Source organism: Lactuca sativa, chromosome 4 (genome assembly GCF_002870075.4).
Source record: "Lactuca sativa cultivar Salinas chromosome 4, Lsat_Salinas_v11, whole genome shotgun sequence".
In the NCBI taxonomy this organism is placed as follows: Eukaryota; Viridiplantae; Streptophyta; class Magnoliopsida; order Asterales; family Asteraceae; genus Lactuca; species Lactuca sativa.
In genome coordinates, this window is record NC_056626.2 from 245,635,731 (window position 1) to 245,661,375 (window position 25,645).

Here is a 25,645-nt window from a genome sequence, read left to right on the forward strand (position 1 = left end):
GGGGGGGGGGGGAGAATACAAGTGTTTATGTGTAGATCTATGTATTTATGCATGTTATGTGTGATTTTCTTGGTTTATGTTGTGATTGTGTGATATAACTTGATGGATCTTCAAAACTTTAACAAAAATAGGTGAGATCCATAAACTAAAACATCTAGTCATCATACTACAAAGATAAAAGTGTTATACATGTAGAAGATGTGAAAAACAAAACAAAAATCTTGTATAAGGATCATTTTTGACAAATAAACAAAAGATTGGGACAAATGTGACACTTACAATTTTTTTTAATAACGATCAAAAGGGTGACATTTGTATAAAAATGAGTTTTTATAACAATCATACTTTCCAAAGGGCCAAAAGTGTAAAATTTTGCATTATGGGCCTCAATTTGGGCCTTACAGCTTTTGGGCCCAAATTGAAAAAATGACAGATTTTTAGGGATTAAAATGTTATTTAATCAAAACTTGATCCAAAAATGAAAACAAACGAAATTAAGGGATGAAAATGACACTTATTTCAAAATTGGGCCAAAAGTATTTACTTTATAAACATTGGGCCGAAAATGTCATTTTATTCAAATAAGGGTTGAAAATGTCAATATATGTATGTTTGGGCCAAATCCGTCAATTATTAAACAATTGGGCCAAAAATATAAATTTTTATAAATTAATGGGCTAAAATGTGAATAGACCAAAAGTGTCATTTTATATGAAATAAGTCTTTAAATGTTTAATTTAGTTCTTAAGGGACCTAAAGTGTAAGTTTTATTTATAATGAGTTCAAATTATAGAATTGTGATGTAATGAACTAAAAATATCATTATAACAAATCATTGGACTTTTTATAACATTATGGGTAAATGTTTCGACTAAAAGAACTACACTATAACAAACGAACGAAATACAACAACAATACGACTATTGGGCCTAGTGTAACGACCGAAAAATTCCAACCAATTTTAAACTTTTCAAAAACAACCCGATTTCATTAAATTATTACAAAAAGGTTTTCAATACAATTTATTTAGAGTATTCCCAGAATCACATCACAACATAAACATGAGGAGCAGTACGATCACGCCTTCGCCTTGCCACGGTCTCCTGAAGAACCTAAAAAACATTAAACCACAACTGTAAGCCCGAAAGCTTAGTGAGATATCCCCAAAATACCAACCACATATACCATACACGCATAACATGCCATATCATATTCGATCACAGAACAGTCATGCACTTCGGGTCTACTGTGTGACTGGTCCGCCGCACCGGCCAACAGTCCACCTGGTCCACCCTCCGAGTCTAGCCATATACATCGAGTCTGCAGTGTGATTGATCCGCCCACACCGGGCCTTCAATCCACCTGGTCCACTCTCTGAGTCTACAGTATGACTGGTCCGCCCGCACCGGACCTTCAGTCGGCTTGGTCCACTCTTCGAGCCTCGGCACGTCTGGTCCGCCCTCTTGGGGCCTACAGCCTATCCGGACTGCTCGCTGGGCCTTCGGGACAACCGGTCCGCCCTGGGTATCTTGGCCTACAGCACAAAGTAAGACCCGCCTCAACCCAACTCCAGTCCAAACAACCATGTGCACATAAACATACAATCATATAACAATTCACAGTCAACGAGCCGATCAAACAGATCACATAGCATATCATCATCCTAACCAGGATACCGACCTAACCGGTCACTAGCATAGCATCACCCTACATATCAGGATACCGACCTCAACCAGGTCTCTAACATACACCATCCTAGCTACCAGGATGCAAACATATCAAAGCAATAACATAACAACAATACCCGGATCTCAATCTGATAAAGGGCTGGCCTTGGTGCCTTAGACCCTGTTGATATAGTGAGGATAACTCACCTCGCACTGCCGAAACTCTGAACTGAAGAAGCAGATTCTCGAATCACCGACTCACCGAAAATCCCGAACTAGCCAACATAGCACAAATAAACATTAGGCCAAGCACAATACTCTTCTAAGGGTAAATTGACCATTTTACCCCTAACTCAATCCGGCCCAACACTAGGTAAGCTCCCAAGCCCACCAATGGCCCAAGGTCCAGAAGTCCAAAACAAAGCCCATTATTGGCCCAATTTACTAAATTGGGACCACCTCACAAAATGGGCCTAAACTCATGATCCATAACAACCAATGGGCCCAAAATACTCTAACCATAATGTCCAGTCACGGCCCAAAATCCAACAGCCCAAACCTTAAGGCCCAAAATGAAAAGCCCAACAGAGGGAGTACGTTGGGCGTACCCTCCTTGGTACGCTGGGCGTACATGATGATTCGCAACAGGGGATCGGGGCACTGACTCGCTACGTGGGGCGTACTCGCTAGTTACGCGGGGCATAACTTCGCTACTCATTAAGTCCCCATAACTTCTTAATGACTTAAGCTCTTAAGCCCAAACTTCAAATCCCTAGGCCAAACATGCCTAAGATTCATAAAGTCTCAAACTTTATCACTTGGGACGTCCATAAAGCTCTTAATCCAAGGTCTTAATCCATTAAGACCCACATATCTCACACATGGAACAACCACAACCCTTGGGACCTCATTTTTCTCATTCAAGACCTCTCCAAAGGTCTGAAAGGAAAGATAATCTTGACCAACTCAAAACATGCATCAAAATGAGGACTTTTGGGACAAGAATGGTGTCAAAGCTTCACAACACATAGATCTACACAATATGAATGTCAAGTAAGAAGCTTTATACCTCAAATAGGCTCCAAAGGATGACGTCTTCCCAGATCTATAAGCTCCATCCGTTTCTCTCCTTCGTTGACAACTTCTCCTTTCTTCCTTTATGCTCTCCTTTGCTAAACCAAGCTTTCCAAGACCAAACACACCCAATCAAGGAGGTAGGACGGCTATCTTAAGGTTTCTGAGGTTAAGGGAGAGCTTATGGAGGCTAGGGTATGCACCAACATGTTCCTTATATAGTGGCTGACCCTAAATTTAGGGTTTTAGAACTCTGAGAGTACGCTCGGCGTACCTCTAGTACGCTGGGCGTACTCAACCTTGCACCCACGTCACTTACCCAATTATGCTAGGCGTAATCCCAGCTTATGCTGGGCGTACTCGGCGAGTCCCCAAATTTCATGCTTGCCCCTCATTTTCCACTTTTCCCACAAGATGACCAAAATATCATTTCTCTTAAATCCCGGGGACTCACAATTAGGTACTCTTAGGAACGGGGTGTTACACCTAGTACTCACTATACATACTTATTGGGCTTTCGTGATCCATTTGCATGTTTATTGGGCCCAATATATTCATTTCATGTATATTGGGCCTTAGCGATCCAATTACATGCTTAATGGGCCTAAATTATCCTTTCACATGTTATTGGGCCTTAGTGGCCCATTTACATGCTAATTTTGCCTGGAATATTCATGATATGCTTAATGGGCTTTAACGTGTCCACTTGCATACCAAACAAGCATGGAAACAGCTTACATGTCTAATGGGCCACAGTTGTCCTTTTTCATGTTTGTTGGGCTTTATCCTTTCACATTCATGTATCATCTAGTGTTTGTTAATCTAAATACATATAACGGGATCTAGTGGGACTTGTCGGTTGACACCATTGAGTGCATGGTCGTAGCCTGTAGTTATAATCATAGTCTCCTGGAGGGAGAACGAGAGTTTGTGTATAGATCAATACGGGGGTGACTCCCCCACACCTGAGTTGTTCGCTACAGTTAGACTAGGCCAGTCTAGGGTGGCAAAACCTTGATCAAACCGGCGTTTGGAAAAATGCCAAGATGGGCGAATTAGTCACTATCATGCATGGTTATAACGACTCACATAGAGATCCATTACCATCATAACATTACGGGAATCAAAATTCTTCAATCATATTGATACAAAACAATTCATACGATAATGCAAGTGATAGGTTTTATACAAACAATCCTATGTGTGCATGCAACCCTTGAGTTGGATCTATGTTTTCACTATTAGTTATACAACTTTATGAACACAAAAAGAAACCTGGCATGCTACTACTATTTTTGAAATCCACATAGAAGAATAAAATACATACCTTTTGTTGTTATATAGTAATAACAACTAGTTCCTTGAATCTCCTTAGCTTTGAAAGGAAGGACCACAAATGTAGCACCTCTAATGGCTCACAAACACCAAGAGCAAATGGAGAGGCAATTGAGAGAAGTGGCCAAATTTCTTATGTCAAGGGGTCCTTATATAGGTGTAAGGATTAGGGTTTCAGTCCTTATCATTATCTGATTACTTGCCCACCAAGCAGTCCAAAGGATAACCCTAGAAACCTTATCATGGACGAATTCTAAGGCCTTGTCCCCTTGGATTCGTCCACCCTGTCCCATAGGGCATCCATTTCCCTACTTTGCAACTATCACATAATTACAGTTCAGCCCCCTAGTTTAGTTAACTTCTTTTAATCACAAAATTAATTCTTGACCAATGTTAACTAAATAAATATGATTTCTCTTTTAATATATTATTCATATAATATATTAATAAACCAAAATAACTCTTTCTCTATTATTTCTCCAGTCAAGTTGCTTTGGTGAAGGCAACCCAAAAGGACCATGCACAACCGGGTCAAGTACTTACCAAATATAGTTACGGGCTTAGACACTAATCCAACAGTCTCCCACTTGGATAAGTCTAGTAACTATAACAACAAGTACAACCCGATTAGCAATCGTAGCTTTCAAAGACGCTGTCGAACTCTGATCTTATCAGTAACCTGTCCTTTAGATAAGGGATCACATATTCCTCCATTCTAGATATCGTATGAACTGAGACATGGATTTTAATCATACTCTCAGTTCATATATTGTTTCCCGATTTCCTATTAATGACGATTGACTAATTGAACAAATCAAATTAGCCATGGCTCGGCCGAGCACTTACATTTGTCATCACTAAATCATCGAGTGGCCCATAGATATCACTTTTATCCCACATTGGGTAAAAGGAACGGATAAGCCTTGAATCAATGCTCGCTTGTTCCTACTCATCAAATCACACACAACAATATGTTTTATGACACCAAGTTACTGGTGCATTTATGTATTATCAATGTGCAACCAACTTGTAGAATACAACTCACACATCTCGGTTTTAAGAATATAAGATATTATCGTCTCACCAATCACTCGTGATAAAATCCATGAAGCGATCCAAGTGAGCGTGGGTTTAATCCAATGCTCAAGTCATGTTCATAAGCACTTATGAACGTTGCAGCAAACCTTTGCTATGTCTAATACACTTTAGACAATCTACAAACCAATTCACGACAATCTTCTTTCATACCTACTCCCAAAGTATGAGCGACTGTGGAACGTTTGAATAATTCGATTTCTCTCAAATAACTCAATTATTCAGGAAGTCAAAACATGCAAAGTGAAACACAATAATAATCGAATCCAATATGGTCCCAAACTTTTGAGTATAAATAAAACTCATTTTATTTAGTCACTATATTGATTACACATTATTCATTGTATAATATTTCGGTAATCAACTTATTACTTGAATTATAGCAATAATTGTTTCATGCTCTTAGCATGCACACTTTGTTTACCTAAGGTCCTTATTTTGCGAAATAGTATAATTGAATGACATTTTCAATCACACTCATTTCACAATTCCCAATCCATACCATTAGTGTAAGAATACCAAATTCTTGCCACTTACAAAATATGTTAGATTCTAACATTTTATGCAATCCTCCTTTTGTAATGTCACATCACCAAAGTCACAAAGACTTTTGCCAATGAAATTACAAAGTCCTTTATTGGAGATTGTTGCAAGACAATTCCATAGACATGAAGTCTCACATTCAAAGTACATTCCTTTGAACATCCTTCTTGTATAAAAGTTTCTCCAATCTAGACATAGATTCTTAACATCTAACTCCCACATATGGAAACATTTTCATATTTTCCATAAGCAACCAATCCTTGGCGAACCTTAGATTGTCCTTTGATAGTTGTTTAATAAATTCAGTCATGTTCGGTTCTAGTCCTTTTTCCCTCTTAATGCCCTAGGCATTTGGAAAATTTTTAGAATAGTCAAATATTACAGCATATGCAATTGATCCTATACCCGAAGTGTATGGAACACGAAGCATAATGTCTTACATGAAGACGTAATACTTTACCAGTATTTTGCCATAATATTTTAATTTCTCATGTTCTCACAATTTGAACTATGAAAATGGACGCCGTAATCATAATCGAATTTTGAGAACACAATATTAATATTTGACTAGATTTGATTAAAATCTCTCGATCTAAGCTCTTAGATTTCGAAATGAAGTACAATATTCTTTCCCTTAATTATATCAAAACAACTTATTTACCCTTACAGCTTTGCAAAGTAAAGCTCTTGTTTTCTATAATTAATATTGCTAACTCGCAACCTTTTAAAATAATAATCATGCTCCCACTAACATGATGATTATATCTTTACCAGCATAACATTTATGCTCCTACTAGCTTTGAAACATATTAGAAAACAACTGGACTTCTAGAAAGCAATCCTTATTGAATTTCTTAAGTTCATATTTCTAATACCATATGCTTCGATATAGCTTTATCTTAGCTTCTCAAAACTCATACACCTTTCCTTAGCTTTTATGTGTGTGTCTAAACCATTCTAGAACTTATAACAATAAGTCTAAAATTGTTCAGACCCATTTGCCATTTCCCACAATTCGAACTATGAAGAGGGATGTCGTAATCATAGTTGAATTCTGAGAAATCTAAATTACATAATGCTATCTTCAAAATCTTTCTTAGTGAAAGAGTTTCCTCACAATCATTTTCATGAAGGAGAGAAACCTTATGACACTTAGATTTTGTGGTGTATGTGTTCCTATCCATGTGAATTTGTCATAACCATAATCATAAGACAATGATTGTGACAAATCCAAACTCTTATGGACAGAACATGTTCATTCTTAATTTCTTGCCATCAAGGGTCCCACCATTGCTTCCAAGTTATTTAGCAGCTCACCTTAAATATCAATGTACTTTCCATTGATCAAGGTGCCTTGCCCCTATGTAACCCATTGGGAACTCATAGAACTCACATGCATAGTTGAACAAATTGGAATGGCACAGAAAAAACAACACGATAGGTTACAAACCTCAAGTCGTGTGATGGTATTTAATAATAGGTTTACTCTTGATTAGTTCTTGAACTTTTTCAAGATCATTTAGACTCCCACTAACTCCTTGACATATATGATTCTCTTATCAAGAAACATTTTTTGACAAATGAATATTCAAGAGTTAGTGCGAAATCTTATCAAGACTAACACTTCACTTGTTCGGTTCTTGTTGATCTTTGTCTTTTTCAAGACATCACAACTTACCGATTTCAAATGTGTAGAAATAAGAAGACTTTCTCTATTTCTCATTCAATAAGTGTTATTAACCTATGAAATACGTGTCACTCAATGTCACAGTCTTGATGGACGAATTATGATTGGTCGTTTGATTTAAACCATTTCCATGATTTCCAATTCCTCTCATTAGTCTTATAAAATCACTAATGTATCTTAGAGGATCAATCGAGATATGGTTCTTACTAAGACGATCATAAACATGATACAAAAGTACTCTCCCTTCTTCCTAGATTGGAGAAACTTTTATCTTTCTGCCTTCATTGATTCTTTCTTATTCGTTGTTTCATTCATTAATCTTTTCAATGATTTAGAACCACACTTAATCTTGTAAGTATAATTATGTCTACTAGACTTTTAGTAAATCATGACGAATAATCTCATTGTTATTTATGGTGGACTTGACTAGTGCACAACATTGTGAACTCAATCTCCTAGTCCTTAATTTGTTTCACATTCTTATGTGAACAAGGAATTATCTAAGTACCAAGATTTCCATACATCAAATGATTCAAATCATATGATTCCATACTTCTGTCCAACTGAAACTTGGGCGATGGGAATCTTTCCTTACTTAGAGAATTTCAATACTTCCATAATATAACTAAGAATCATATCCATTTATTGTAGAAATACACAAACATCAATTTTTCATAACGATTTTATTGCAAGGATATAAATAAAGAAATAAGTCAAACCAAAATTTATTTTTATTCATAAAAGCAGCAGAAAATATGTCCTTACAATCAAAAATCAAATGAAAAACTATGTAAGTAAATATCACTAACAAATCTATCATAAATTTCTAAGCTCAAAATCTGATCTTCGAATCCATACGATCGTAATCTATTTCTTCGTGATCAGACTCATCTTGCTTCTTCCAACAAGCTTCCTCTCCTTTCTTCGATCCTGTAAAACATCCAAATGTAATCTTATCACATCATGTATAAAATCAATGAATAGGAACTCAACAAAGTTAGATAGTGGATTTTACCTGAAGTAAAGCCATACTCCTTGACTCTCCCATCTATTGGACTCTTCAGGTTCTCAGGGCAGATTTGTATCTAACGCCCCTTCTCTTGGCAGCAGAAACAGGTGGGTTCTTCTGGAATGTCCACGAAAGCATGGTTGGTTGATTCACCAAACAAATATGCTCCATTGCTTTGCCAAATCATTTCTGATTCAACAACAATAAGCATGTAAGTTAGGTAAATGAGGGTCATGTCAAGATCCATCATATAATACTCTCTTTTGAACTTATTATATGATTCAGGGAGTGACTGAAGGACCCAGTCCACAGCAAACTTATTTGGAAAAGTCGCACCCAACATTATCAACCTATTGATGTGTGATTTCATCCCTAGGACGTGAACACACACGAATTTACCATCTTCATGTTTCATCACCAATAGGGCCTTAGTGATATTGAACCTTTCAATTCTTCGGTCTTATGGGTTTGGGAGAACAACGGGAGGAGGTGGAGGCAGTGAAATCAAGCTATTCCACATGGCAGGGATTGATCTTTCACCTTCATTGTGGAACAGACTTTCACTTTGAGTAGGAATACTTTTTCCTTCGGATTCGGGAAGACCATGATTAGATTCAGACATCTACAAAATGGGAGAAATCAAGTTAGTCGATTTAATCCTTAATAAAACACCCAAATGAGATATTAAGCCTAGAACCCAACACAATGCCCTAAAAATTGGAAGAGGGATGTCGTAATCCAACTTGCAGAACATTTGAAGGTAGGTAAATGACGATTTACCAATTTCCACCACGAAAAACGAAAAAGAGGATTAAGTTTTAAATATATTGAAAACTCCTAGATCTTTTGAGATTCATTGAACTGTTCAATGGCATGTTTAAATCTCAATATGCCCCTCGATTTGTGACTGGGATGCCGAGGATCACATAACAGGGTGTGAACAACCATGCATATATACATGGTGCCCCCAATGTTACAGTCACCTATTTGATGTGCCGGTTAACCAAACATGCTCCATCGAACTATGACAACCATCGAGTTACCCTTTGACACCATTGCTTAGAACCCAATTAGACACATGCTCCACTAACGTCTTAGCAAGGGTACAAAGTGTAATTTCATTGAATTACATCCAATTCACTTTTGCCTAAAGTAACTAAGATTGGGAATTTTGTAAAAACATTTAGTTACTTTATTATTCATTATACTTTTAATGAAAAGGGTTTGTCCTATCCTACCCGTTCGGCTAATGACCCTCGACCAATCAAGGAAGCGGTGAGTGAGGTGGGTGAGAGTGGACACCCATTAAACGGCCATTTTATAGGCCATAACCTTATACCCCCCTTATAGATCGGCTTCGTGAATGAGGCCTACTAACGGTAAGACTAGCATTTAAGTTATACATATATAATATTAGACTTTTAATGTTATACATAGTATAAGGGTGTATTTTACACTTTTAAAATACTTTGTGGTCAAATTTAATAAATTACACTTCTAATTTAATTAAATATAAACCATATCACTATGGATTTATTAACTCTCTTTTAATTATACACTTAATTAATTTAATAAAACCATAAGGGTGTAATTTGAACTTTTCAAGAAATAAAACTAGGGTTTTAGAATTTAACATCTTAAAATTAAACTTTTAATCAAAAAATTAAATTTCAAAACTTGAGGGCAAGTTTTGAAACTTTTTCAAAAATACTAGGGTTTTAATCATATTTAAAATTTTCGAAATTTAAAACCTTTTAGTTTTAAAATTTTAAATATTAAAACTTCGATTTAATAATTATCTCAAATTAAACAATTAATTTAAATTATTAAATCTTGGAGGATTATCTATTAAATTAAACAATTAATTTAACCAAATCCCTTTATCCTCTAAAATTCGAAAATTTGGGATGGGATAAATAAAAAATCTTTAATTATCATATTTAAACAATTAACAGATAATTACAAGATATGACATTATCCAAATCCCTAAAGTTTAGGATCTTATCTTGGGGATGGAGGCAATTTCGAAATCCTAGGGTCGGATAACCCTAGAATTCGAAATCTTGGAGGCTAAGGAAAGGATTTGGGAAACACTAACACAAATTTCGAAATTTAGGGTTTATGAACCCTAATTTCGAAAATAATGCCTTTAGGGTTTATTGGCTATAAACCCTAATATGTCAAATTTGTAGTTTTGTATAGAAAACTAATTGAAAACAAAATCCAATGGCTCTGATACCACTGATGCGTTTTATACAAACAATCCTATGTGTGCATGCAACCCTAGAGTTGGATCTATGTTTTCACTATTAGTTATACAACTTTATGAACACAAAAAGAAACCTGGCATGCTATTACTATTATCGAAATCCACATAGAAGAATAGAATACATACCTTTTGTTGTTATATAGTAATAACAACTAGTTCCTTGAATTTCCTTAGCTTTGAAAGGAAGTACCACAAGTGTAGCACATCTAATGGCTCACAAACACCAAGAGCAAATGGAGATGCGATGGAGAGAAAGGGGAGGTATGAAATTCGACTCTAGGAACTCTAGGTATCAAGTGGCCAAATTTCTTATGTCAAGGGGTCCTTATATAGGTGTAGGGATTAGGGTTTCAGTCCTTATCCTTATCTGATTACTTGCCCACCAAGCAGTCCAAAGGATAACCCTAGGAACCTTATCATGGACGAATTCTAAGGCCTTGTCCCCTTGAATTCGTCCACCCTATCCCATATGGCATCCATTTCCCTACTTTGAAACTATCACATAATTACAGTTCAGCCCCCTAGTTTAGTTAACTTCTTTTAATCACAAAATCAATTCTTGACCAATGTTAACTAAATAAATATGATTTCTCTTTTGATATATTATTCATATAATATATTAATAAACCATAATAAGTCTTTCTCTATTATTTCTCCAGTCAAGTTGCTTTGGTGAAGGAAACCCAAAAGGACCATGCACAACCGGATCAAGTACTTACCAAATATAGTTACAGGCTTAGACACTAATCCAACAGCAAGGACTACAACACTTTTATAAATAAGAAAGTATCGGATTTTCTGGGGAAATACTATTATTCATTACCTTCTACTTACAACAGATATAATATAAGGAAATTTTTGATCGCTTATTTATACATGATTTTGCAATGGAAATCACACATACATTTATACTCGATCATTACATCGTTTTTAGAGAATTTATCGGAAATATTGGATTTTCTGGGTTATACGAACAATAGTTTTTTTTTCAATCAAACATGCTTATGAACTCACCAACATTATATATGTTGACCATTTTCAAAATAACTTATATTCTTAGGTAATCGTTAAGCTGAATAATCATCAAGTGTATTTTGGAATTTCTTTTATGCAATGTCAATCATCGTACAATTTATGTTTTGGAATATGTAATATAAAACAATGTACTTGATCACTACAAGAAAAAGGAGTTTTTGTGACTAAATTATCAGAGACTGATTAATCAGTCTTGGAAACCATGTATCTGGGACTAATAAATTAGTCTCAGATAGTATCTAAGACTGATTTTAATGTATGAATCATTAGAGACTGACCAAATTTATTCGAGACTAAAATTTACTCCTTAATGATATTGCACTAGTTTAGGTTTGGTAGGAAACAATTTAGGGAATGAAATTTAGTCTTAAATAGTATATCATAAATTGTGATTTTAGAGGGAAAGTTACGAGGGACTAAATTTTAATCCCTGATAGACTTGTTCCAGTTTTGATTGTGTAAGGAACTAATTACGGACTGAATTTCAGTCATTGATACAATTACATCAATTTTTCCTACGAACGAGAAACTTTCTAAAGGTTGAATTTCAGCCCCTAATAGAAAATACAATATTTGACATTCGAATGAACACTTATAATTGGTTGGGTCTTAGTACCTAAGACTGATTATTCAATCATAGATACCGTATGGACTGAAACTCAGTCATGAATAAACTAGTCGTTTTTTACTTTTAAAGGAACATCATTAGGGACTAAATTTTAGTCTTTCATACAGTTAGTCATATATATATATATATATATATATATATATATATATATATATATATATATATATATATATATATACCGTATATCGAAGACTGATGAATTAGTCACGAATATTATTTTGATTAAAACATACTAAGGACTGAATTTCAGTCTCGAGTAGTCTAGCGTCAATTTTGACCATAGAGGAAAATTCATGTTCGAATCAATTCAATCCATGATATACTTATGTCAATTTTGATTGTATAAGGAACTTTGTAGGTACTGAATTCTACTAATTGATATAATTGCACCACTTTGTAGTTTGAATGAGAAACTTTCTAAAGATTTGATTTCAGTCCCTAATAAATATATATCGGTTGATAGTCGAATGAACATTTAGAACTAAATTGATGGGAAACTTTCAAAAGTATCTAAGTACGTTGGCTAAACAATCATATAAACATAAAAATACAGCGTTCAACTACCAACTTCTAATCACTGATTACCGGTTTCTAATTAGTTTTGAAAAATACGCCTAAATTAAAAAAAACAAGTCGAAAAATGAAATTATAAAATAAACAAAATTAAAATTAACACAATAATTAAAATCAAATTAAAAAAGAATAAATTACACAAATGATCATTGTAGTTAGACGTAATTTACATGTTTAGTCCATAACTCTTTGTTTTAACTTGGATTCAAACTTTAATTATTTTAAATAAAAATCTTTATAAACTAAATATATAAGTATTCCAATTTGATACATGTCAAAAAGGAACCATCGATTAAATAAAACTGAAATACATATAAATGATGCAACTTTAGAGTTAAACGTATAACTTTTCAAAACAAAACAAATTTAAAATAAATGAAACTTAGATAATTTGTGAATAATAAAAGATAACTAAGGGGCTATTTTTATAAATTGAATTTATTTGGTGTAGGTTAATAGAACCAGACACTGTGTAGCCAATGGGAACTCGAGAACTATATGTATACAGTAATTAAGAACCGAATCCATCTTTTCCCCCTCTTATCTTATTTCATTTCATTCCCCCAAATTCCACTCGAATTGAGACCCTTTTTGATACCACTCTCATAACCTAAATTCAGTCGGCTACCATCACCATTCAACATCGCAGGTTTTTTCCTTTCTTTCGAGTTAGATTCCGGCCGCCCCCACCCCTAAAATTGTCGATTCCGCCCACTCCCATCCACAATATCGGGAGATTCAAAGGGTGCACTTCTGGTTTCTCCTTCCTATCATATTTGATTCATGTGCTCCATTTCTCTACTTAGCTTTCTTTTTTCTTTGTTTAGGTTATGAACAAAAACCGAAGGAGATCTGTGTTCCAACATCATCGATTCCAACCATTAAGGTTCTTCATCACATGATCGCATCCAGGTTTTCATTTTGAAAGTTTTGATTTTTAATAAAGGGTTGAATTTGTATATTGCAGCCATTGTCGAAACCCCTATAAAAAGTGCAGATAAAGAGGTCAGATTATGACTCTATGTTGATATCATTCTTGATTTTTAATAAAGGGTTGGATTTATTTATTGCTTGGTATGTGTACTACAACCATGTTTAGAAACCCTAGAAAAAACTACAAATACAAAGGTCAAATTGCGACTCTATGTTGATGTTTTGTTAGTCTTGATTCTCTTTATGCATCGTCACATATAAACCTTATCTAGGTATAGTAAACAAGTTACATACTTCACATTCCTTTTCATTCACATATGATACTGATAATACAAGAGATAGAAGAAAATAATATATGTACAAAAAATAGGGTACTTTATGCCTTTCATCATTTTGGCAGTTTAAGTTTACATTCTGTTTCTCTTGATTTAGGTTCACCAAGTTTGCCATTTCTAATCAACATCTCAATAAAGTTCAATTCATATTTCCTTTGATGAAAGTATGTTGCTATTAACTAAATGATATTACTTGATGTTTAATTAGTTATAAACTTGGTAATTGTTTCTTTGTAGGGTACTGGTTAACAAATCCATGAGGAGATGAAAAAAGAGATTTAGAGGGATCATTAAGAAAGTGAGGTCAAAAAACAATAAATTGGCAGGATGTATAACAAAATCATAAAGCCAAGAAAACAACCCACCCATCAAATTTGACTTTGATATTTTTAGTTTTATTTTGTTAAATTTATTACTTTGAAATCAAATATGATTCTTCATTTTGCTAGGAGAATATTATGTTAGAAATATGGTTTAGTGGCACATGGAAATATGAGAATCGTGATAATCTCTTTCAAATCGAAGTATTCGGGTGGTACTCCCAAATCCTCAATTGGATAAGGCTCAGATAAAATCAGAGAGAAAAGAAAGAGAGATTGAGATGGTGTAATTTCGTGAGTACCAGAAAAGTGACTAAAATTGGTTATAAACCTGCCTTATCCGAAAAACTGTCAAAACTGCATATAACAATTTTTCTCAACGGTAAAAACTATCATAAATCCAAGTTTTGTATAAAGATTAATTCAAAGTCAAAACCGGGTCAGATATTCAAAATTTCGACCCCAGCCAGGGGCTCTGCCCCCTAGACCCCCGTTCGTTCAGGGGCTTCGCCCCTAAATGACAGTATATTTTAATACTTGATCAAACTTAAACAAGTGTGTACTCCACACCTTCCTTACTTGTTTAATATTTATCAAGATTATTTTAGTCAACAAAGTAATCCCTATTACATTTAAATAACACTGATGATAACAAAATCACCAACATATTAATATATATTTTTATAGTTGAATGTTAATGTTTTGATTTAGAGGTATAAAATTTGAAGTTCATTTTGCTTGTCAAATTAATACTAGCGACTGAATAACATTGTATCTTGAACCGATATCCAACAAATGAAAAATCAGATAAGGGACTGAATGGCATTGTATTTGAGATTGATATATAGTTCTTGAAAAATTAGGTTAGAGAGCGAATGTCATTGCATTTGAGACTGATATTGAGTCATTGAAAAATCAGGTTAAGGATCGAAGGAAATACATTGGAGATTGAACATGATTGTATCAAAGACTAATATTCAATCTTTGAAAGACAATATCGACATAAAATAGAAATTTCAATAACACATACTAAAGACTGAATGGTATATTATAAATGGTTGATATTTAGTCTCTGAAAGATAGTATCAAGGACTGCTATGATATAAAATTAGGGATTTGAAAAAAATAAATTAGAGATTGAACGAGATATTATTGATTTTTAGTCTTTAATATTTTGACGTATTAGAGACTAATTTTCAGTCCCACATATATAAAAAATTGACTATTTAAGACTAGGTCTCAAGGACTAGCTAGGGACTAGCTAAATCAGTCCCTAATTCTCATCAGAGACTGGTTATTGACCATTAGAGACTGATTTTGCCAGTCTCTAATACCCCTTTTTCTTGTAGTGGATGTGAACAACGTCAGTTGTAATATGTTAATGCATGGTGATGTTTATGTTATGTTTCATGTATAATCATTGTGATGATATTTCAATTTAAGTCACACGAGCCCTCGAACGTTTTCCGCCGTTTGGTTCGAGGGTGTGACACAAAGTTGACATTTTAGCCCCCTATGGACCAATTTCGCAAACAATACAACCCTAAAGGGCCTAAACCGAAAGGTGCAATAAATTGAGTGTTATAGATAGGCTTTTGTTCCTGGTTCGGAACCAAGGTGTACAAGTGGTATTGATCTTGCATCCAACTTCTTTAGATTCACCGGTTCTATCTTTGCATATGCGAGACACCTAAATATACAAACAATTTCTAAATTTGGTTTCTTTTTCTTGAATCTTTCGTATGGAGTTTCATCAACTAGGACTCGTGTGTACACATGATTTATGAAATTTTTCGAGTGATTTACTACTCCCCCCCACAAGTAGTTTGGAACTTTCATAACCTTTATTATGCTTGTTGTCATATCCATAAGTGTCCAGTTTCTTTGTTTCACCACCCCGTTTTATTGAGGTGTGTATGGTGTAATAAGATTTTGTTTTATGACATGTTGATCACAAAAATTGTGAAATTCGAGTGATGTGAATTCTCCACCTCGATCACTTCTAAAAACCTTCAAAGTCTTTCCTGTTTCATTCTCCACCAAAGATTTGAATTTCTTGAAGTTTACAAACGCTTCACTCTTTTCTTTCATTAGATAAATCCACATGTATTGTGAGAAATCATCAATTAATGTGAAAATGTACCTGTTTCCTCCCATGGTAGCTAGAGTAATTGGTCCACATAGATCACGTGTACTAGATCTAATGGATAATTTGCTTTGTACTTCTTCATGGTGGGGACCGATTTACTAGTTTGCTTGCCCACCAAGCAAGATTCACATAATTAATTATCATGATCGAAGTGTGGTAACCCTTTGACTAGCGCTTTCTTTGACATTAATTTCATTGACTCAAAATTAATGTGCCCAAGTCTTGCATGCTACCTCCTTGTATTTTCGCTTAGCTTTGAGTGAACGCAAATAAGAATTCCAATTGTTAATTTTATCTTGTAGAGTTGATTTGGAGTTCTTTGAACCTTCATAAGCAAGCAATTGTTTTCATCGTGCATCGTTAGATAATTATTTTTCATCCGAATTTCGCATCCAACTTCCATTGTTTGTCCAAGGCCAACGATGTTAGTCTTGAGATCTAGTATGTAATAGATCTCTGTCATCAATCGTTGTTTTGCCCAACTTTCCTTGAAAGAGAATTGCACATTTTCCTTTAATCTTCACACAAGAGTTATCTCCAAACTTTACCCGCCCGGTTATTCCTTCACCGAGCTCTGAAAAGAAAGAATGATTTCCCGTCATATGATTACTTGTCCCATTTTCAAGGTACTACACATCGTTTTCTTGTGAGTTATATCGAGACGGTACTACCTTTTTCTTATTTTGAGAACACGATTTCATGAAGGAATACCTTTGCATCATTATCTTTGTTCTCGGTAAGATTTGATTCTTGTAAGTTTTGGAGTCGTTCAGGACATTGAGATGCAAAATGAACCGGTTTGTCACATCTATAGCAAGTGATTTTAGAACGATCTTTCTTTTGTTTATCTTTTCGCACCGTATCATTAGTTGAACGAGTATTTTTTGACATTCGACAACCCTCCATTTCCTCCATTTTGATTGCCCTTTCCTTTGCCATTCAAATCATTCCATCATCCCTTATTGTTATCTTGATTCTTCCGATTTTATTGGTCCTTTTTAGTGAACAACAATTTGATTGATTCTATCTCCAGAATCATCATCATTCACTCGTTCTTCATAGGATTTTAGTCTTCCAACCATATCTTCAAATCCCGTGGCATTAAGATCTAATACTTGTTCAAGTGATGCAACAACATGTATGAACTTGGATCGAGGTAAGGTTTTAAGAAATTTCTTTACAAGCTTGGATCCTTCAATTGTTTCTCCTAGTGATGCTACTTTTGATGCTATTACGGACAACTTTCCAGCATAATCATCTATCGATTCGGTCTCCAACATCTTGAGTTTATCGAAATCGGACATGAGAGTTTGCAATCCGACTTCTTGAACATGTGCTGCTCCAACGTTCCTTTCCTTGATTACATCCCAAGCTTCTTAGCCGTATCCTGATCACCTATTTGAATAATCAACCTTTCTGGAATCGACTAGTATAGCAATCACATGGCTAAGTCGTTTTTCTCAATGTTTCTGGTGGTTCCCGGGTCAATTACTTCCTAAGGTTTGTGAATCCTTAGCGTTACCTTCATCTTCATAGCCCAAACTGTGTAGTTTGTAGTTGTCAACATCGGGAAGTGAACGGAGGTTGCTCCGATTTCCTTTGATGGTGCTGAATTCGAGGACTCACCCGACATGGTGATTACTCAAATCAAAGAATAAGAACTCGAAATTCGAGAGATTGATCAATAGAAAGCAATAAGAAAAAAACAGTTACTGTTCACGATTTGAACATTGTTCAATCTTCGAAAAACGATGATCCACCAAAAAACGATTTTAAAGAATCGATTACTGATCATATAGGAATTATTAATCAACTCAATCGATTTTAGACAATTGATTATACAATTATCGGTAAGAGAAATCCAAAGAAAAAAAACGATGAAATACAACTTTAGTTGATTCGCTTTTTTTTCTTCAGTCGGCAACATAAATCGATTACTCCAATTCAGAAATCAGTCGGCGAAGAAATTGATTAACAATTACAATTCAATTGTGAATTCAATCGATCAGAAAAACGAGCGATGATTAAAGAATACTTGTTTGATCGACAATTTCAAATTGATTCCAACAGAAAACCTTGAGCAGATGTTTTTTTGACCGAAATATGAGTATTGGATAGGTGTATCGTGTAAACTAACAAATGAAATACATATAACAGCTAGGGTTTCATATTATTATCAAAGAGAAGTACAAATACAATGAAAAGGAAAGACATAATATATAGACAAGCTAATTAGGGTTTTCTAGCGAAAAGGCCCAATCATAAAACCCAATACAAAATAAAGCCCAAAATATTATTAGGTTAACATCCCCCTTCAAACTCACAATGCAACAGCAATAAGCATTGAGAGTTTGTCAGACAGAAAATGGAATCGAGGAGCAGTCAACGGCTTCGTAAGAATATCAACAATCTGCAAAGAGGAAGGAACATAAGGAAAGGAGATAGTGGCCTTTTGGAGATGATGACGTGTGAAATGACAGTCAATCTCAATGTGCTTTGTGCGCTCATGAAACACTGAATTCTTGGCAATCATTATCGCACTCTCGTTATCACAATACAAAGGGGTAGGCTGAGAGATGTGAACGCCCATATCTGCAAGAAGCCATCTCAACCAAACAATCTCACAAGTGGCGATAGCCATGGCTCGATACTCAGATTCTGTAGAAGATCGAGAAACAACATCTTGTTTCTTGCTTTTCCATGATATCAATGAATCTCCAAGAAAAACACAATACCCAGTAGTGGACTTACGATCATAAATATCACTATCCCAATTTGCATCACTATAGGCACGCAACTCAAGAGAGGATGAAGAAGGAAACATAAGAGTGCGGAACTGAGTACCACGTAAATATCTCAAAATACGAAGAACAACTCCCCAATGAACAGTAGTAGGAGCTGTGACAAACTGGCTAACCACATGAACTGCATGAGCAATATCCGGTCTAGTGACAGTCAGGTAAACCAAACTCCCAACAATGGTACGATAAAGACTTGGATCTGATAATGGGACACCATCAGTTGGAGAGTACTTTGCATTACTCTCTGTAGGCGTATCAACTGTTCGATTATCTGTGAGTCGTGCACGTTCAAACAAATCTGAAATATACTTCGTTTGAGATAAAAGATAACCCTTTGGAGATTGAGCAACTTCAATCCCCAAGAAATAACGAAGTAATCCCAAGTCTTTCATAGCAAAACGGTGAGCCAAATCACGCTTTAAAGACTCTATACCATCATGATCATCACCAGTAATAATCATGTCATCGACATACAAGGAAAGAATAATCCGCCCTGCATTCGTACATCGAATAAATAGAGCCGAATCATGGTTACTTGGTTGAAAACCAAGAGAAGTAATCACCGTAGAAAATTTCTCAAACCAAGCACGAGGGGCTTGTTTGAGGCCATATAGAGCCTTCCGAAGTCGACAAACTTCACCTGGTCGGTGAGTAATACCAGGGGGAGGAGACATGTATACTTCTTCATGAAGATCGCCACTCAAGAAAGCATTCTTGACATCCATTTGATAAATCTTCCATTGACGAATGGAAGAAACTGCAATCAAGGTGCGAACAGTCGTCATTTTTGCAACAGGAGCAAACGTCTCCTCATAATCCATACCATACTTTTGCGCGTACCCTTTCGCAACAAGTCTGGCTTTATAACGCTCAACGGATCCATCAGACTTTGTTTTGATTTTATAAACCCAACGACAACCAATCGTGTGTTTTCCAGGTGGAAGCGGAACCAGATCCCATGTATGAGTCTGATAAAGAGCTGCAAGTTCCTCAGCCATAGCGGTCTGCCAAAGGGGATCAGAAATGGCCTCTTTATAGGATGTTGGCTCAGAGAGACGATGTACATTAGCAATAAAAGAGGCAAAAGCTGGTGAGTAAGAGGAATAGACAAATTCAGGAAGCTTTGTGGACTTCTTATTACGATAAGGTCTCGATGGAGGGGGGTCTTGATGATTTGTAGGCAGAGGATCAACGATAGGTGCTGGATCAGCCACATGTGGTGGATCAGCAGCAAGTGGTGGATCAGTGACATGTGGTGGATCATCAATGTCAATGCTAAACGGATCGATAGTACAGAGCTCCTCTCGGGTTGCATCATGTGACTGAACAGGAATGCTATAGAATGGAATATGCTCCAAAAAGGTGACATTTCGAGATACATACAGTTTCTGATTTGAAGGATCATAGCACCGATAACCTTTCTGACCAATACCATATCCTAGAAAAACACAAAGAGCTAATTTTGAAGACAACTTATCTCTCTCTACATGAGGCTTGAAGACAAAACATGTACACCCAAACACTCGTAATGAAGAATAATCTGGGAGTTGTCCAAACAACATTTCATAAGGAGACTTCCCCGAAGTGTACGCAGTAGGAATGCGATTAATAACATAAGTAGCGGTATGAACAACTTCTCCCCAAAACATATTGGGAACTTGAGCAGAGAGTAGTAAGGATCTAGCAGTTTCTAGGAGATGTCGATGTTTTCTTTCTGCAACACCATTCTGCTGAGGAGTGTCTGTACAAGATGATTGATGTATAGTGCCATCAGATGCCAATAATTGTTTAAAATCATTGGAGGTAAACTCTCCTCCCATATCACACCAAAAACATTTTATGACAGCAGAGTGTTGAGTCTTGACAATAGCTCTGAATTCACTATATATGGTGAAAAAGTCAGACCTGCGCTTCATAAAATAAACACACGTATAACGAGTGTAATCATCAATGAATGAAACATAATAGTTAGCTCCTGACTTGGAGGTTATCGGAGAGGGACCCCACACATCAGAATGCACAATATCAAAGGGAGCAACAGAACGAGTGACACTTTTATTAAACGGTAAAGCAGAAAATTTTCCCAGTTTACAACCACAACAATCAGAAATATCATCAAATTTCAAAGAGCCTAACACACCAGTGGAAACCAAAAATTGTAAACGAGACGCTGAAACATGTCCCAAACGAGAATGCCAAAGATAAAAAGGAGACAATGAAGGGTTTAAACGAAAAGACGACAAATCGACACTAGATGCAGCAACATCAGCAACATGTAGCTGCTCCAATGACATAAAGCTCCCCAAGTCTACGGCCTATCCCAATCACCCTCCGAGACCGAATGTCCTGTACACAGCAGAATGAATCAGAAAAGAAGACCCAACAACCAGATTTACACAACTGACTGACCGATGCAAGATTCAAAGCAAGTGTAGGAATGTAATACACATCTGTTAAAGATATATAAGGAGTGACAATAGAACCAACACCCTCTACTGACATGGGTGTAGCACTAGCCGACATAACAGAGACAGGTGTACGAGAAGATAATGAAGCAAAAGATGAAAAATGTGGTGACATGTGATGAGATGCACCGGAATCCAATATCCACAAGGATGAAGGAATACCTGACGTGTTGGATGAAGACAGACCTGAATGAGACATGGAAGCTGACATGACAGTTGGATTGGTAGCTAAGAACTGTCTGAACTGCTCAACAATCTGTGGATCCAAGGCTGATGGTGGTGTGAAATCTGTTTCATTCTTAACTGAAGGTGTAGCAGCAGCGTACTGTGCTGGCCTAAAAGATGAAAAAGAGGGACGTGACTGTCCAGAAGACTTGTTCTGCTGTGAAGACTGAGAGTGTGCTGGTGATCTTGTTTGTTGTTGCTGTTGATTTCCCTTGCTTGTCAGTAAAGGACAATTTGCCTTCCAATGGTTTTTCTTCTTACAGAAAGCACACTCATCAAATGCAACTCTAGGACGATTTTGGTTTGAAGATTGGGGTCGTTGTGAAACAACAAAGACAGCAGGAGTGGCTGTCTTGGGAGCTTTGTCAGCATGGGACTTGATACGAGTTTCTTCAGCAATCAACTCGTGAACAACCGAATCAACAGTGGGAAGAGGTGTACGATGCAAGATTGATCCACGCAGACCTTCAAAATATGAACGTAATGCCATCAAGAACTGAACCAAACGTTGCTCTTCCATTCTATCAATATAAGGCTTAAAAGCCTTCAACACATCAGGTTCTGTAAGAGCTAACTGATCCCACAAATCCGACATAGCTGCATAAAATTCCTGAACACTAAGATTGTTCTGTTGGAGGGCTCGACTATCAAACTCTAACTGATACTGCTTTGCAAAGTTAGACTAAGTATACAACCTAGCCAAGTGATCCCAAACCTCCTTTGCCGTGTCATACTTCGCCAACTGAGTACCAATAGACTGGATGATAAAATTATTAATCCAAGTAATGATCTTGGAGTTATCAGTCTCCCATGAATCCAGTAAGGTTTCATAATTAGCGGCCTTCTCGTCTGTTGGTTTCTTCTTGTCACCTGTAACAATCCCCCACATAGTCTTGCCCTGCAAGAAATTTTTCATAACATAACTCCAATAGGCATAGTTTTTGCCATCAAGTTGAATACTAATGGACTGAAGAGAATCATCTCTTGGGGCCATATTTCAATATCAGTCAAATAGTAAATACGAGTAGTAGCAAAAAAATGATCAAGATCTCGAAATCAACAAAGCTAGACGAAAACGAAACCCTCAAAACCGACAAACGAACAAATCAAACCAAACCAAATACAGAAACGAGCAAAAAAGGCATACCCCAAAATTGCAAATGGTGACAATGAACAGTACACGTGAATAGTGTCGATGAATAGTAACCGTGAACAGTACTCGTCGGTGAACAATGTCGATGAATAGTAATCGGTGAACAGTAACTCCGATGAACATTAATCGCGCGATGAACAGTGTCGATGAACAGTAACTCCGATGAACAGTAATCGCCGATGAACAGTGTCGGTGAACAGTAATAGCCCCCCCGATGAACAGTGTCGGTGAACAGTACTCGCCCCCCCAAAAAAACGAAAAACTACAGATAATCAACCGAGCTCTGATACAATGTAAACTAACAAATGAAATACATATAACGGCTAGGGTTTCATATTATTATCAAAGAGAAGTACAAATACAATGAAAAGGAAAGACATAATATATAGACAAGCTAATTAGGGTTTCCTAGCGAAAAGGCCCAATCATAAAACCCAATACAAAATAAAGCCCAAAATATTATTAGGTTAACATATCAAACTTACACCTTTTGTCGATTGGAATCAAGTGGCCGTCGAAAAAAAATCTTATGACTCATTGTTGTTGTTGCAAAAAAGTTTCACCTGATGATACCTACGCTCTGATACCAACTTTAATCAAAGAACACAAAATCAAAATGGAATAACTCTCCAAATGTATTGAGAAAATAACTTAAAACTCAATTAGGATGTGTTATGTTCTAAATCATGACTCAATTCTAAACTATATATATATATATATATATATATATATATATATATATATATATATATATATATATAGGGTTAGGATCAAATTTGAACTACAAATATTATGTGAATGTATGACTAAATCGTGTTCATTGGATTAAAAGAATGAAAAGTTGAGATATGAGGGAACATGTTATTAATATGAGATAACATTTACTATATAATTGTCTTTAATTAATTGTCAGGGAAAATCATAAGAATGGTTAAAAATATATACATGGAAAGGAGACTTTCATGTGATACTAATTTCAATTTCAATTTACGTACTGCAATAGTTTTTACACTATAGTAAAAAACACGAAACACACATTATTCTTTAGAATTAGGTTTTATTTTTTCAAACTAATAAGATTTGATTTTTTTTCTTGATTATGGGAACAATTAAGAATTAGCTGCTGTGAAACTTTTTTTTTATCATTCTTATACTTAAGAATTGCAATATTTTTACAGTTCTCATGGTTGATACTACGTGAAGAATCATTATTAATATACTAAAGCTTCTTACATATCATGAAAATGGTAAATAATCAATCTTTTTAGTTAAAGGTTCATGATTGATGATAAGAATGATTAAGAATGACATTCTAGCAAGATATTCTTCTAGAATAAGACATTCATTTGATGACCATAACTGACATTCTTGAAGAATAATTGAACATTTTTAAAGAAGAGTTTAAAATTCTAGAAGAATAAGACATTAATTCCAAGTACATAACCAACATTCTTGAAGAATAATTTAGAGTTATAGAAATAATAAAAGAACATTTTTGAAGAATAAGACAAGAAATAAAAGAACCTAAAATTCAAATATAAAAATATGACATTCTTATTAGGATGAAGATAGTTTACAATTTTAAAACCTAACATTCTTATGAAAATGAAAATAATGTACAATTGTATAAACCTTATGGCTCGATCTATGTATTGTATGAGGAGCTAACTACAACAATGAAGGTGGTTTAGGTATTTGTTGCTTCCCAGAAGGTGGATAAGGAACCAAATGATGTGGAGCTCTTCGTTGTTCTACAAGAAGAGCATGGTGAAAATGTTATCTAGTTCCCTTGCTTAAAAACTCATCGTCCAACCTTTAGTTCCTTAATCATCATGCTCCCCTTCACACACTATTTATCTTTACTACACTCAGACCCTTGAGCGTAACATTCTGTGAGAATAAGTACCATGTAATCAAATTCCGTGAGAATGAATACGGTGAGAATAACAAACTTTTATCCTCTGTTCATGACCTGCAAAAATAAGTGAAAATAATAAAAAGGATTGGGGTAGAAATTTGAGCAAATTGTAAATTTGTCCGTACCAATTTATAAATTTAACTAATTCACTTTGATAAAAAAATGGATTATATATGAACATATAACATTTGAAAGCTATATTTAACCATTTTGAAGACCAATCCTGAAAAATATAAATATAATATAATTAGTCATGTCAAAATTTTAAAACTTGGACTCAAAATTCCTACTTATACTAACCATAAAAAATCTATATCCGTAATTTACTTAATGAATTATAAGCTATCGAGGTGGTTGATTTCTTAAGCTTCAATTTGACTAATGCCTGATAGAGTCCTTGTCAAATATTATAATGTAATAATAATGTTGAT

General features: G+C 35.4%; 1 long non-coding RNA gene across 3 annotated transcripts; it reads left to right on the forward strand.

Moving 5' to 3' along the window:
• Nucleotides 1–13,402: 13,402 nt before the first annotated feature.
• LOC111884915 (uncharacterized) lies at nucleotides 13,403–14,653 on the forward strand. Of its 3 annotated transcripts, none has more exons than XR_006190839.1 (4): nucleotides 13,403–13,660; nucleotides 13,743–13,920; nucleotides 14,281–14,347; nucleotides 14,421–14,653. It is a non-coding gene; the product is annotated as an uncharacterized LOC111884915 (long non-coding RNA). The 3 variants fall into 3 exon arrangements; XR_002847951.3 differs by lacking the exon at nucleotides 14,281–14,347 and having other exon boundaries at nucleotides 13,743–13,801; nucleotides 13,883–13,920; XR_006190838.2 differs by lacking the exon at nucleotides 14,281–14,347.
• Nucleotides 14,654–25,645: the final 10,992 nt, after the last annotated feature.